Source organism: Humulus lupulus, chromosome 1 (genome assembly GCF_963169125.1).
Source record: "Humulus lupulus chromosome 1, drHumLupu1.1, whole genome shotgun sequence".
In the NCBI taxonomy this organism is placed as follows: Eukaryota; Viridiplantae; Streptophyta; class Magnoliopsida; order Rosales; family Cannabaceae; genus Humulus; species Humulus lupulus.
Window position 1 is genome coordinate 98,288,244 of NC_084793.1, and position 12,208 is coordinate 98,300,451.

Genomic DNA, 12,208 nt, shown 5'->3' on the forward strand with positions numbered 1-12,208 from the left:
TGCTATTCTTTTCTTTTTTATTTCCTTCTTTCTTGCTTTACTTATTTGTTAAATCAGAGATGCTAGGCATAATTGTAACTTTATTTTTCTGATATGAGAAAGAAAAACAAAATAAAAATCAATTCCATAGTTTGCTAACTAAATAAACAGAGTCATTTGGTTCTGTTTCTTTGCTGTTGGGAGCTGTTCTTTTAGTTTTGTTCAAGTTTCTATTGTTAGTTTATTAGGTATAGAGTTTCTTTTCCTGTTGGAAGACTAGGTAAGGGTATACTAGACTCGATTTCCCATACAGCTGCTTGAAGAAGACTTGAGATTCAGTTAGGTCAATCACTTTGGGGACTTTCTAGTCCAACTTCTTTGTTTGAATTCCATGGAAGAAAAGCTGCATGTAGAAATGCAACTTTTCATTTCTTGAGAAGAAAAATCATGACCCACCTTTGATATTTGGTGTCTTGCTTGGTCCCACCTTATGGTGCTTCAAGCAAGGCCTTTCTTTTGCTGTGAGTATGTTATGTTATGATGATAATTTTGATTAATAAAATTTGAGTGTTGTATTGCGTGATTTTACTTCTCATTATATAGTTTCTCTAGAATAAAATTTGAGGGTAATTTTTGTGCTTTCTCTAGAATATAAAAAGCTTTAGCGACGTTTCTTCTTATTTATTGCAAAAAATTTGAAACCATAAGGACTGCTGGACTAGTACCCACTACCCACAACATCTTTTACCAGTAATAGTTGATTTGATTGATATTGGTGATAGTTAGTTTCTTCATGCTCTTCATATCTAATAGCTATGTATAAATTTATCATCAATCCAGCTTGCTTTGCAATTCAGAATTTCCATTAGAAATCTTGTTTGTTGCTATTGTTGGGGTTCTTTCTTATTTTGTGTTTTTTGCTGTATCCTATCCCCTGTTTGCTATTGTTTTATACTTGCAATGAATTAGGCTGGACCTTTCTTATGTTCATAAAATATTATAGTTTCCCTCTTGAAATGAATTACCACATAGTTTCTTCATATTAATAATTAAAGTACCTTTTTTTTACAATGTGCAGGTATATTCAGATGATTTCTTTGGAGCAATTCTTGACAACATTTGTAGTTAAGGTTTTTAGAATGGAAGAATGTATATCACTAATTTTTGTGTACATTTCTTGTTTTGTATTTAGTGATAAATGAATCTAAATTGGGCATAAATTATGTTGTAATATGATTTCTTAAGCATAGACTAGTAGACTAAATATTGTAATTACATTTTGAGTAATTAATAAAAATCTATTTATGTTATCTTATTTGGCTTAAACTTTCATATTTGTTTTCCTAGTATTGTGTAAGTGAAAAAAGATTATGTTTCTCTAAGCTAATATAACACATGTGTTATACTAAAGTGTAGTATAACACAAATAATGTGTTATATTAAAGTCTAGTATAACACAAAAATGTGTTATACTAAAGTGTAGTATAACACAAAAAATGTGTTATAGTAAACTGTAGTATAACACAAAAAAAGTGTTATAGTAAATTGTAGTATAACACAAAAAAAGTGTTATACTAAAGTATAGTATAACACAAAAAAAGTGTTATAGTATCGATTATAAATAACGTAATTCAACACTTATCTATATATTAAAATAACACAGAAATTGTGTTATCGTTGACAGTACAATAACACATCTGTATAACACTGATAAAGTGTTATGGTAAGTACCCTGACCTACGATAACACGGTCTGTCTTAACACATCAGAAAGTGTTATCGTAGGTTTTGATAACACATTTTTGGTGTTATTAAAAACCTTTTTTCTTGTAGTGACCATTACCTGTGCTTCTTGCCCTACGACATTCGCACTCCATATCTCATCTCTTATGTCATAACAAGGCCCTCCCTACTTCCCGAGCATAGATTGAAGTCTCATGCACTGGAGCGAGCCTAATTCTCTGGGCCATCCCAGAGTTCAGTCCTCATTAAACTAAAAGCAGATCTAACCAACCCACCAAATTCATTGACATACTCTGTTGTTGTCTTACCATTCTGAACAAAGTTTGTAAACTCATTAGTCTTAGTAGTTCAAACTATATCACAATAGTCTTTTTTGTGAAGCCATTATCTGAATTCCTCCCAACCCGTCATGATAACATTCCGGGTCTGGGGTACTATTTCCCACCACATCAGGGCATCCTCCTGTCGCATACGTATGGCGCAACTATTCTATCATGGCCTACCATTCTCATATCATCAAGGACAGAGTTAATCACGCCCATCCATTGATCAGTTCCTGATCAAACCCAAACCTTCCTTGAAAACTAGAGGATAATGCTTCTAACGTCGTTCATACAATAACTCTAATCTATTTCCATCCTCAAGTTGAACCAATACTGGTTCCCTTACTGTCAAGACATACGAAGTAGCGTTTCCCCGTCGGACCCCGTTGTCTCAACCATCTAATCTGTTTATCCTGATCTAGCAACCTTACTCGCCTACCAGCAAACATCTGCTGCGAATTCCAAGGGCAGATGGAGGGTTCCAACCTTAACTTTCATCTACAGCCCCCATTATAACAATACCATGTCCAATTAACAATCTTGAGTACATACATTATGAATCAGTCCGCAATCACTGACTTAACCCCTTAGCCTGATGCTCATATCCAGAATCATCCCATGGGCAAGTCCAAACAATCACAATAATCACATGCACAATATACATATCAAAGCACCAATCTACATTACTCATTCATTAATTATCAAATCCCATTACTACCAAATATACATCATGCTTCCTATACTAGCATGCAATAAGGCACATAGGTTCAATTTAAACAAGTAACCACATAATCATGTCATTAGATACCTAACTGTGAGTCGAGCTTATCTTTAGCAGCGAGTGTACACGCCCAGCCAGTCTTCAAGAACCCTTAAACCTAGATTGCTCTGATACCAAGTTGTAACGCCCTGAATAACCAAGACTGTTACATTGTGTGTTTAAAATAGTACTTAACCTGCTAAGCAAGTTATTTGAACTTAAATGTGTAATTACGAACTAAGTCAAAGTCAAGTAATAAAAGATTTGGTCAACAAAATGATTATTTTTCATTAAAATATTAAGTTTGTACACGGGAACCCAAAAGTCAGTTTACAGACTTTTAAAAGATAAACAGATACAATTTATCCGTCCTAAGCAGCAAAAATAAGGTTTAACCCTAGTTCCTCCCAAGCTATCCCGACTGTTGCGGTCGAGCAGGCTGCATATGTACACACCGCCACCGAAGCTCTCCAAATCATGGCTGGTCCAGCTATCAATTCCCTTACCTGCACCACGTAGCACCCGTGAGCCAATGCCTAGAAAGAAAACTTAAAAACAACAAAATTATATAACAACAAAGCGATTAATAAACTTCAAACCAATTAATTCAATTAATCAATAGAATATAAGTATCGAGCTAGGCAACAATTAGCATATACTTTCACATATAACTCAAACTATAATATGAATACTTAGGTGTTGGTGCCCTTAAACCGAGCCCTCTATTTATTTAGCTAACCCCGACTCGCTTAGGCCAAGTCCCCTGATTATTTAGCTGACCCCGACTCACTTAGGCCGAATCCACTGATTATTTAGCTGACCCCGGCTCACTTAGGCCGAGCTGCGTCCAATATGCTTATCATCAGCCCTGACACTCTTAGGTCGTCCTTTCATATCCCACATAATAAATATATAACTCACAGAACACATATATTCAATTATAGGGAATCTCAGTCCCAATGACAACCACATGGGTGAAGTTTTCTTACCTCGGATCCCGAGCAGCAAGCGTATGACAGCCTTGAGCACGATCCTTAATTCCTGAGCCCTTGCGGTAAAACCTAGTCACAATGCAATAATGGATAACCATAAGATGCTAAATCATTTAAAAGCTTTAGAATCAAATACTAACCTCCAGGACCTCGATTTCTACTAAACTGGGTAGTAGAAATCCTCCCGAGCGCTTTGGTTTGAATCCTTGAGCCTCCCCAAGCCTAAAAACCTTGTCTTCCCTCCATTTTCCATTTAAGGCCACGACTTGCCCTTAAGGGCCGCGACCCGCCCTTTAGACAGAGGTCAGGCTTTCCCTGCTGGAGGACACGAGCCGTGACTTGTACCCCCTGGGTCGCGGCGCGCCTGGCGAAACAGAGGCATCCCATCCTCTTCAAGCACGCAGGTTGTGGTGCTTGAAGAACAGGGCCGCGGCCTGAGGCCCCAAACCCAGAAAAACCACCATTTTCCAGTGTTTTCTTCCCAGCCAAACTCATAATTTTTCACCCAATTCAATCCTTATTCCCAAAATTAACCCAGAAGTCATACCACGGTATCATAACCAAACCAAATATCCTAAAGCTTACTCCACCAACTCATTAAAACACAAAATTAAACCTTAAGTCTGAACCATAAGTCACAACAGAAATTCAACAAGATTAATATAGAATCCTTACCTCAAACAAGGAGTTCAACCCCCAGCTACCACAGACTTGACCCTAGCTTGTTTTCCGCAAGTTCTCAGCCTCAAATCCTTGTCCCCTCAGCTAGTTTCCAAAGAGTTCCTCCAAACTTTCAAACCTTATCTTGAGGGTGAAAGAGAAGTGATAGAGAGAGAAAGCGAGATTATCTGTGAGTTGAGAGAAATCTAGAGTTTTGTCATTCCTGGAATCAGCTAGGTGTAATATCCTTAACTCAGAAAAGACCAAAATGCCCTCAAAGACCCACTTAACCTTTTAATTTCCCTAAGGGTAAAATGTTCTTTTTCCTCAATTCCCGCTAATTCCTCAAGTCATCCTACAAATTCCCAATTAATCATGACATACCCATTTAATCACCAAATACTTACTCATTACTCAATAAACCTCGAATATACATTAACTTTCCAAAATAACCCTAGGCTCGCCCGTAGCGAGGTATTAATCCCCGCGGTGACTTTTCTGCCAATCCGCTCGCTAGAATCGCCTCAAGTCATATACTGCAAATATATCCATATAATAATGTGGTCTCAATCATTTACTCATATATATTAACATTTATGCCCGCAATAGGCCAATATTACAAATGTGCTCCAACTATCAAGAATGGGCCCACATGCATATTAACATATTTAATATTCATAAACATACATATAGTCATACTCACATTATCATATATATTATGCATGCCACATAGTCATGCATTTAATCAGTTAATCACACATATATCCAATTATGTCCTCCTGGCACGCTAATCAAGGCACTAAACCCTATTAGCATTTTTGTGACGTTACAGGTTTTCTCTCTAGAAGGAAGTTGAAGGAGTCGACCTGGCTCTGATACCATTAGAAATACTATTCTCTTATACAACACCATCAGTTCCAATAAATGTACACATACCAGGAATGTTAGGAGCTGTAAGTTTTCCTCCGCTACTCTTTGCCAATGAATCTCTGAAACTACTATTAGCTCCCATTTTCCGCGTCTTATCTTTGATAGAGTCTCTGTTTTTCCACTTTTGACATGGCCAGCTCTTGGAACCACTCCGACAGTACCTGCACAAGCTAATCATCATGCCCTTCAATAGAAAATTCCTCACCTGATTTCGTGTCTTGCCCAATTGCACTTGTTACAGTACCCTTTTTATCACGCAAGGCATCTTAAAATTCCTCTCTTCCCTCATCGTAGACCGCACGTTTCCGAGTCGCAAACTCACTCTCAAATGTGGAGTCAATATTAGCTTTATCTTTTCCTTTATCTACATATCGCCTCCAAGTCTTTGTATTAGTGCCCTTATCTCCACAATGGCAATTATTAATTGGACCGCCCACTTCACTATAATTAGCATCAACTTTGGGCTTCAAATTTCCAATTAAAGAATTCTACCCACTACTTTGGCCTCTTCCAAGTCATTAACTTGAATCACTGCCATCTTCACACCTGGCGTCACCTCATTGCCACCTATCACCATTTCCCTTCTCTTCAAACAATGTATATATTCTTCCATTATATCAGAATTAACTAAGACATTAGAAGGAAGACCCAAAACTGCTTAGAACGTGCCCACATATTCTCCATCTTTCGGCTCCCTTACCTTTTCTAAACCATGTGGGTCAACCTCTTGAAGGTCAACATTCAAATCGATTATGCTTATGAGCCTTTGATCATCAGAACCACTGTTATGACCACCCATCTCCGCATGTACAGATTTCTCAGCCACCATATTAGCAAGATAAACATTCCTGTGATGTGATCTTATCCAATGAGACTCAACATTCTCAAAGATACAATCCTTCCTATCATCACTTGTTTTCAGCCAATCACCATATAATGGAACCTTCTTACCATTCAAGTCATTAATCATAATTATACTTTGGTTGCATCTTCGTTGAACATGACCCCACCAACCACATCGAAAACATAATAAAGGCAGATAGTCAAACTTAAACTGAACCCATTATTTTTTCCCCATTAACAGGTAAGTATCTCCCCACAAATATTGGACTATTAATGGGAAACTTAATCTTCACTCGCACCTCTTGCTTCATGATGATGAGTGTAGGATTTAGGGCTGAGCATCGATCAGTTTGTGTGGTTTTTTTCTATTCTAAAATGTAGATTTTGGTTTTCGATTCGGATTGGTGCGATCCAAAAATCGACCGACCTATTTACAACACCAAAAAACTTATTGATTTAGACTACGGTTCGGTTGGTTAAAACCGCCCAAACCAAACTTGATTTTTTAAATAATTTTTTAGGAAATTTAAGTTAAAAAAATGTAGATTATTGGAATCTATTTTTTTTTAGCTTTTTTTAATATGAAAATGATTCATTTAATTTGCTAACTTGAAGATTTGAAAACCTAAACATATGGTTGCAATGTTACATCCACAAATTTGGAACCTAAGCATATTCGGTCGGTTTCGGTTTGTATGGTCGATTTGTGACCAACTTATAAACCGACCGATTTAATGTCGGTTTTTTCCAAGGCAGTCTTAGCGATTTTTGGTTCGGTTGATTTCAATTTTTTTTTTGTTCGACAGTCAGTTTGAGCGATTTATTCGGTTTTTTGCACAACCCTATTAGGATTATCCCACTTAATCTCCACTACACTGCCTACTAAATTTCCCAGCCTTATAACATTATTCTTCGTGAGAGCTTTCAGATGGAAATTCGTCATCCTAACCCAACATGTTACAGTATTCAATTTAGTATCCATCCAATTACCAGAAAACTGGCCATGTCTCTCCTAATAAAAGGCCTCCATTAAAAGACCATGGATGTTTATCCATTACTTTTTTATGTAACCATTCATCCTCAAAAGTGAAACCAACAAAAGAACTCCCTTCATCTGATTCTAACACTTGTACATCCCAACCAAATTTGACTTCCCTATTGCGGAAGAAGAAGTTTATTTATCTAAAATATTCTAATTACAACTTAGACTAAATAACGACACATATATAACCATAGTGCAAACAACTAACCGGCGGAAAAAGTCACAAACTAACAAATAGACAACTAGATAAATAACTAAATAACAGAATAATCTAATAGCCTCACCTCAAGATGGACTGTGGATGTCATGAACAGTCATCTTGGAAATGTGAGAACCCAAAATTGTTGAAGGCAGGGCTTTAGTAAATGCATCTGCGAGCTGGTTGTTGCTGCTGACTCATAAGGCGAATGGAGCCAGATTTGATCTTATCCCGGATGAAATGGCAGTCAAGTTCAATGTGTTTCATGCACTCGTGAAATGTGGGGTTGTTGGAAATGTGTATAGCAGAGGTGTTGTCATAGTAAATGAATGCCAGATTCAATTGCAGAATCTGAAACTCTTTGAGAAGATATTGTAGCCATGTCAGTTCACTGGCATGGCACAGTATTCAGCCTCAATGGAACTTCGGGGAATAGTAGTTTGTTTCTTAGTGCGCCAAGAGATCAAGCAATCTCCTAAAAAAACACAAAAGCAAGTGGTGGATCTCCTAGTTGTGGGGAAGGAAGCCCAATATGAATTAGAAAGGGCTCTTAAGTGAAGAGAAGAATTGGAGGGATAGAGAATGCCTTGTAAAGGTTTGGCCTTGAGGAATCGAAGAAGATGATGGGTAGCTTGTAGGTGAGGTAAACGGGGGTTGGCAATGAATTAACTCAAGGAGTGAACAACATAAGTGATTTCAGGTCTAGATAAAGTCAGATAAAGCAGTCGTCCAACTGAATTTCGATATTGTGAAGGGTCCAAGAGAGGGGCGTCGACCGTGGTGCTTAGCTTGAGTTGCGAGTCCTTAGGTGTGGCTGCTGGAATGCTGCCAAGGTATCCAATGTCTTGAAGAAGTTGTAAGGTATATTGACGTTGGGAGATAAACAAACCAACTGTTGAATGAGCAATTTCAAATCCTAGAAAATACTTCAATTGATCCAGTGTCTTGAGTTTGAAAATGGCATGAAGGGAATGTTGCAGCTGCTGAAGAGAAGCTAATTAGGGTCCGGCGATGATGATATCATCGACATAAACCAAAAGAGCAATGAAATCGGTCTCATTGCCTTTAGTAAAAAGAGTGTAATCAGCTTGACATTGGGTAAATCCATCATTGACTAGAGCCTTGAACAACTTTGTGTACCATTGTCTTAACGATTGGCGCAGACCATATATAGACTTGTGAAGTTTTCAAACCATGGTAGATCCTGCAAAAGAAGAGGAATCAATGAGTAACCCTTGTGGAATGGTCATATAAACATCTTCATTGAGATCGCCATTTAAAAATGAATTATTGACATCATGCCAATTTTTGATGGCGGAAATAGCCAATAAAAGCTTTAGTGTGACCATTTTTGCGACATGGGAAAAGTATAAAAAAAATCAAGGCCTTCTTGCTGAGTATAGCCTTTGGCAACTAGGCAGGCCTTGTATCATTCAATGGTGCCATCACTATTGTATTTGATTTTGTAGTGCCATCGACAACCAATGGGTTTCTTGTGAGATGGAAGGGGAACAATGGACCAGGTGTGATTGTTTTGCAAAGCTTGGAGCTCAGCTTGCATAGCTACTTTCCATGAGTCATTAGTAATAGCTTGGTTGTATGTTTGTGGTTTGGTATTGGTGGAAACAACACAAACAAAGGCTTTATAAGAGGTAGATAAGTGAGAGTAAGCAATGTAATGGTTGATGGGATAAAGTGTAGAGTGACTATGGTGGGTGTCAGAATTGCATTCAAATTCTAGTAAATAAGCAGGTGACCGAGAGATTCTGGTAGATTTCCCTAAAGCTACAGTGGTAGTGGGGGAAGGAGAATATGTTGAAGGAATGGTAGAAGGACTATATGTGAGAAGTAGAAGAAGGAACAGTGGGTGTAGATTGTTCATAATCTACAATAGGAGTATTAGAGACCAAAGATGATGGTAAAACAACATAAGGAAAAGGATCAGATACTACCTCAGGCTTTTGGAGTTGCTGAAAAGGGTATATATCTTCATGAAACACCACATTACGAGTAATGATAAAGTTTTTATTGTTAATATCATACAGATGATAGCCTTTGATACCTGGTGGATAACCTAAAAAGATACAATCTTTCTTTGGCATGTGGTTCAAATTTTATTCTGTGAGCAGTTAGCGTTGAAGCAAAAGCTAAACAACCATAGGAGATACTATAATCAACTAGTGTGTGATATAACAGCTCATAAGGGCATTTTCCCTATAATAGAGGTGTAGGAGTCCTATTTATTATATAAGTGGCTGTAAGGATGCATTCAGACCAGAAATTAAGTAGAGTGTGTGCTTAAAAGTGTAATGAACGAACAACATTTAAAAGGTGTTGATGTTTTCGTTCAACTATTGAATTTTGTTGTGGTGTTTCAACACAAGAAAATTGATGTATGATGCCTAGATTTTTAAAAAGAGTGGTTGAAGCTAATTCTGATGCATTGTCAGATCTAACATATTTAATGATCGCATTAATTTGAGTTTTGATTATAGTGAAAAACTGAGGAATGACAGTGATAGCATCAGATTTGTGAGTGAGTAAATAAATCCAAGTAAAGCGAGAGTGGTCATCCACAATCGTGAGAAAAAAAAAACGATGATTGGAGTGGGAAGAAATATGATCAGGTCCCCATATATCACAATGAAGAACATCAAAGAGATTAGCAACAAAATGATTGTTATTAGTAAAGGGCAATCTATTTTGTTTTGCCAAAGGACCAACAAAACAAGGAAAAGTCTTATGTAAATGAGAAGTATTACAATTTAAAGTGCACTTAACAAATCTAAACATTTAGAAGATAAATGGCCTAATCTAGCATGCTAAGTGTCTGCTTTAACAGATAAAATGTGAGAGCTAGGTATGGAGTTGTCCAAAATGTACAGGCCATTATTGGAGCTCCCCTTGCCAATCATTTTCTTACTGAGAACATCATGTATAGTAAATGAATTAGTAGTAAACAAAATGTTAAGAGATGTAGTAGCTAGTAGGTGGCTCACAGAGATAATATTGTAGTGAAAAGAGGGAACATATAAAACATTATTGATGGTGATATTATTATGTAAGAGAACATTACCATAGAGATTAATAGAAAAAGAAGTAGAATTTTGTAAGATAAGCTTGGTGGGTGATATATAGTGTAATGAAATGAAAAGATTGATGTTAGGGCAGATATGCCTAGTGGCACCGAAGTCTATAATCCAATCATCAGTTTTATTGGAAAACAGATGGGAATGTGTTGAAAAGATAATACATGTAGTGCTGGATTGAGGCACAGTAGTAGTGATAGTACCTGGGTTTTGATTTGTAAGAAGATTGAGGAGTTGTTGATATTGAACATTGTTTAGTTGAGGTAGAAAAGTGGTGCTGTCAGAGTTGTTGGAAATAGCATCACTGGAAGTGTGTAGTTGATTAACAAATGTATTCTTGGATTTGTTGTAGCCATGGGGATAACCATGAAGCTTGTAACACCAGTCAATAGTGTGATCAAGAATGTTACAGTGGGTACAGAGAGGCCTGTTCTTTCGAGGAGGTTGAGACCGATATATGAATGAGTCATTGTTTTGAGACCGAGGAGTGTGGTGTGAAGCCGAGGGGTCTCCATTGATAGCAAAGGCCATGCCTTGAGTAGTATCAGTAACTGGAGGAAGAGGGTATGTACCTCTTTGATTTTCATCCTAAGTCACAAGATTGAAAACCCTGCTCAAAGGGGGTATTGGATCCATGAGTAAGATATTACCTCTAACGTGAGAGTAAGAATCTTGAAGACCCATAAGGAAAGACATGGTGTACTCAATCTGACAATGATCTTGAAGGGCTTTGATTCCTCCACATGTACATTTACCACATGTGTCTGTAATTAGAAAGTTCTTCCCAAATGGTTTTGAGGTGAGTATAGTATACTCCAATGGAATGAAGATCTTGTTTGAGATTCATTAGAGCACGCCGGAGGTTGAATATGTGAGGACCATTTTTTTGTTGAAATCACACCTTCAAATCTTGCCAAACATCTGCAACAGTTTCATCATAAACAATACTGGCAACTATTTCTTTAGAAACTGAATTTAAAATCCAAGAAAGAACAATATTATTGTTTCGAATTCAAACATTGTACAAAGAGTTTGATGGAGAGGGCTTAACAGTAGAGCCATCAAGAAATCCTAATTTGTTTTTAACATATATGGCAAGCTTCATAGATCGGCTCCAAGATGTGCAATTCGATTGCCTTGTGAGAAGCTGGGAGACAAGAATATTGCCTGGATTATCAGCATGGTGAAGGTAGTATGGGTCTGATTGATCATCAAGAACAGATCTAGAAGCAGTGGCAGCCGAAGGTACCGTCACGATACTAGTAGCCGGAGTCGAAGGAATATCGTCATTGGGGGACGCCATACAGAAACAGGGAAGAAAACAGTGGTCGCCGAAAGAAGGAGAAAAACAAGCATAGGTTGTCGGAAGGAGGAGAAGGACAAGCATGGGTTGCCAGAAAAAAACAGGGAGGATCGAAGCCTAGGTTTTCCTCTCTAATACCATCTTGCGGAAGAAGAAGAAGTTTAGTTATTTACTACTTAGACTAAATATTCTGATTACAACTTTAGACTAAATAATGACATATATAGCCATAGTGCAAACAACTAACCGAATAAAAAAGTCACAAACTAACAAATAGATAACTAGATAAATAACTAAATAATCTAATATTCCCATATACGACCAAAGACAGTCTTAAGAAAATTCC

At 37.4% G+C, this 12,208-nt stretch overlaps 1 long non-coding RNA gene across 1 annotated transcript; it reads right to left on the bottom strand.

Annotated features, from left to right (window-relative positions):
• Positions 1-3,039: 3,039 nt before the first annotated feature.
• LOC133796284 (uncharacterized) lies at positions 3,040-12,204 on the bottom strand. Its single transcript, XR_009875425.1, has 3 exons — positions 10,763-12,204; positions 3,794-8,674; positions 3,040-3,310 (listed from the first exon to the last, which is right to left on the bottom strand). It is a non-coding gene; the product is annotated as an uncharacterized LOC133796284 (long non-coding RNA).
• Positions 12,205-12,208: the final 4 nt, after the last annotated feature.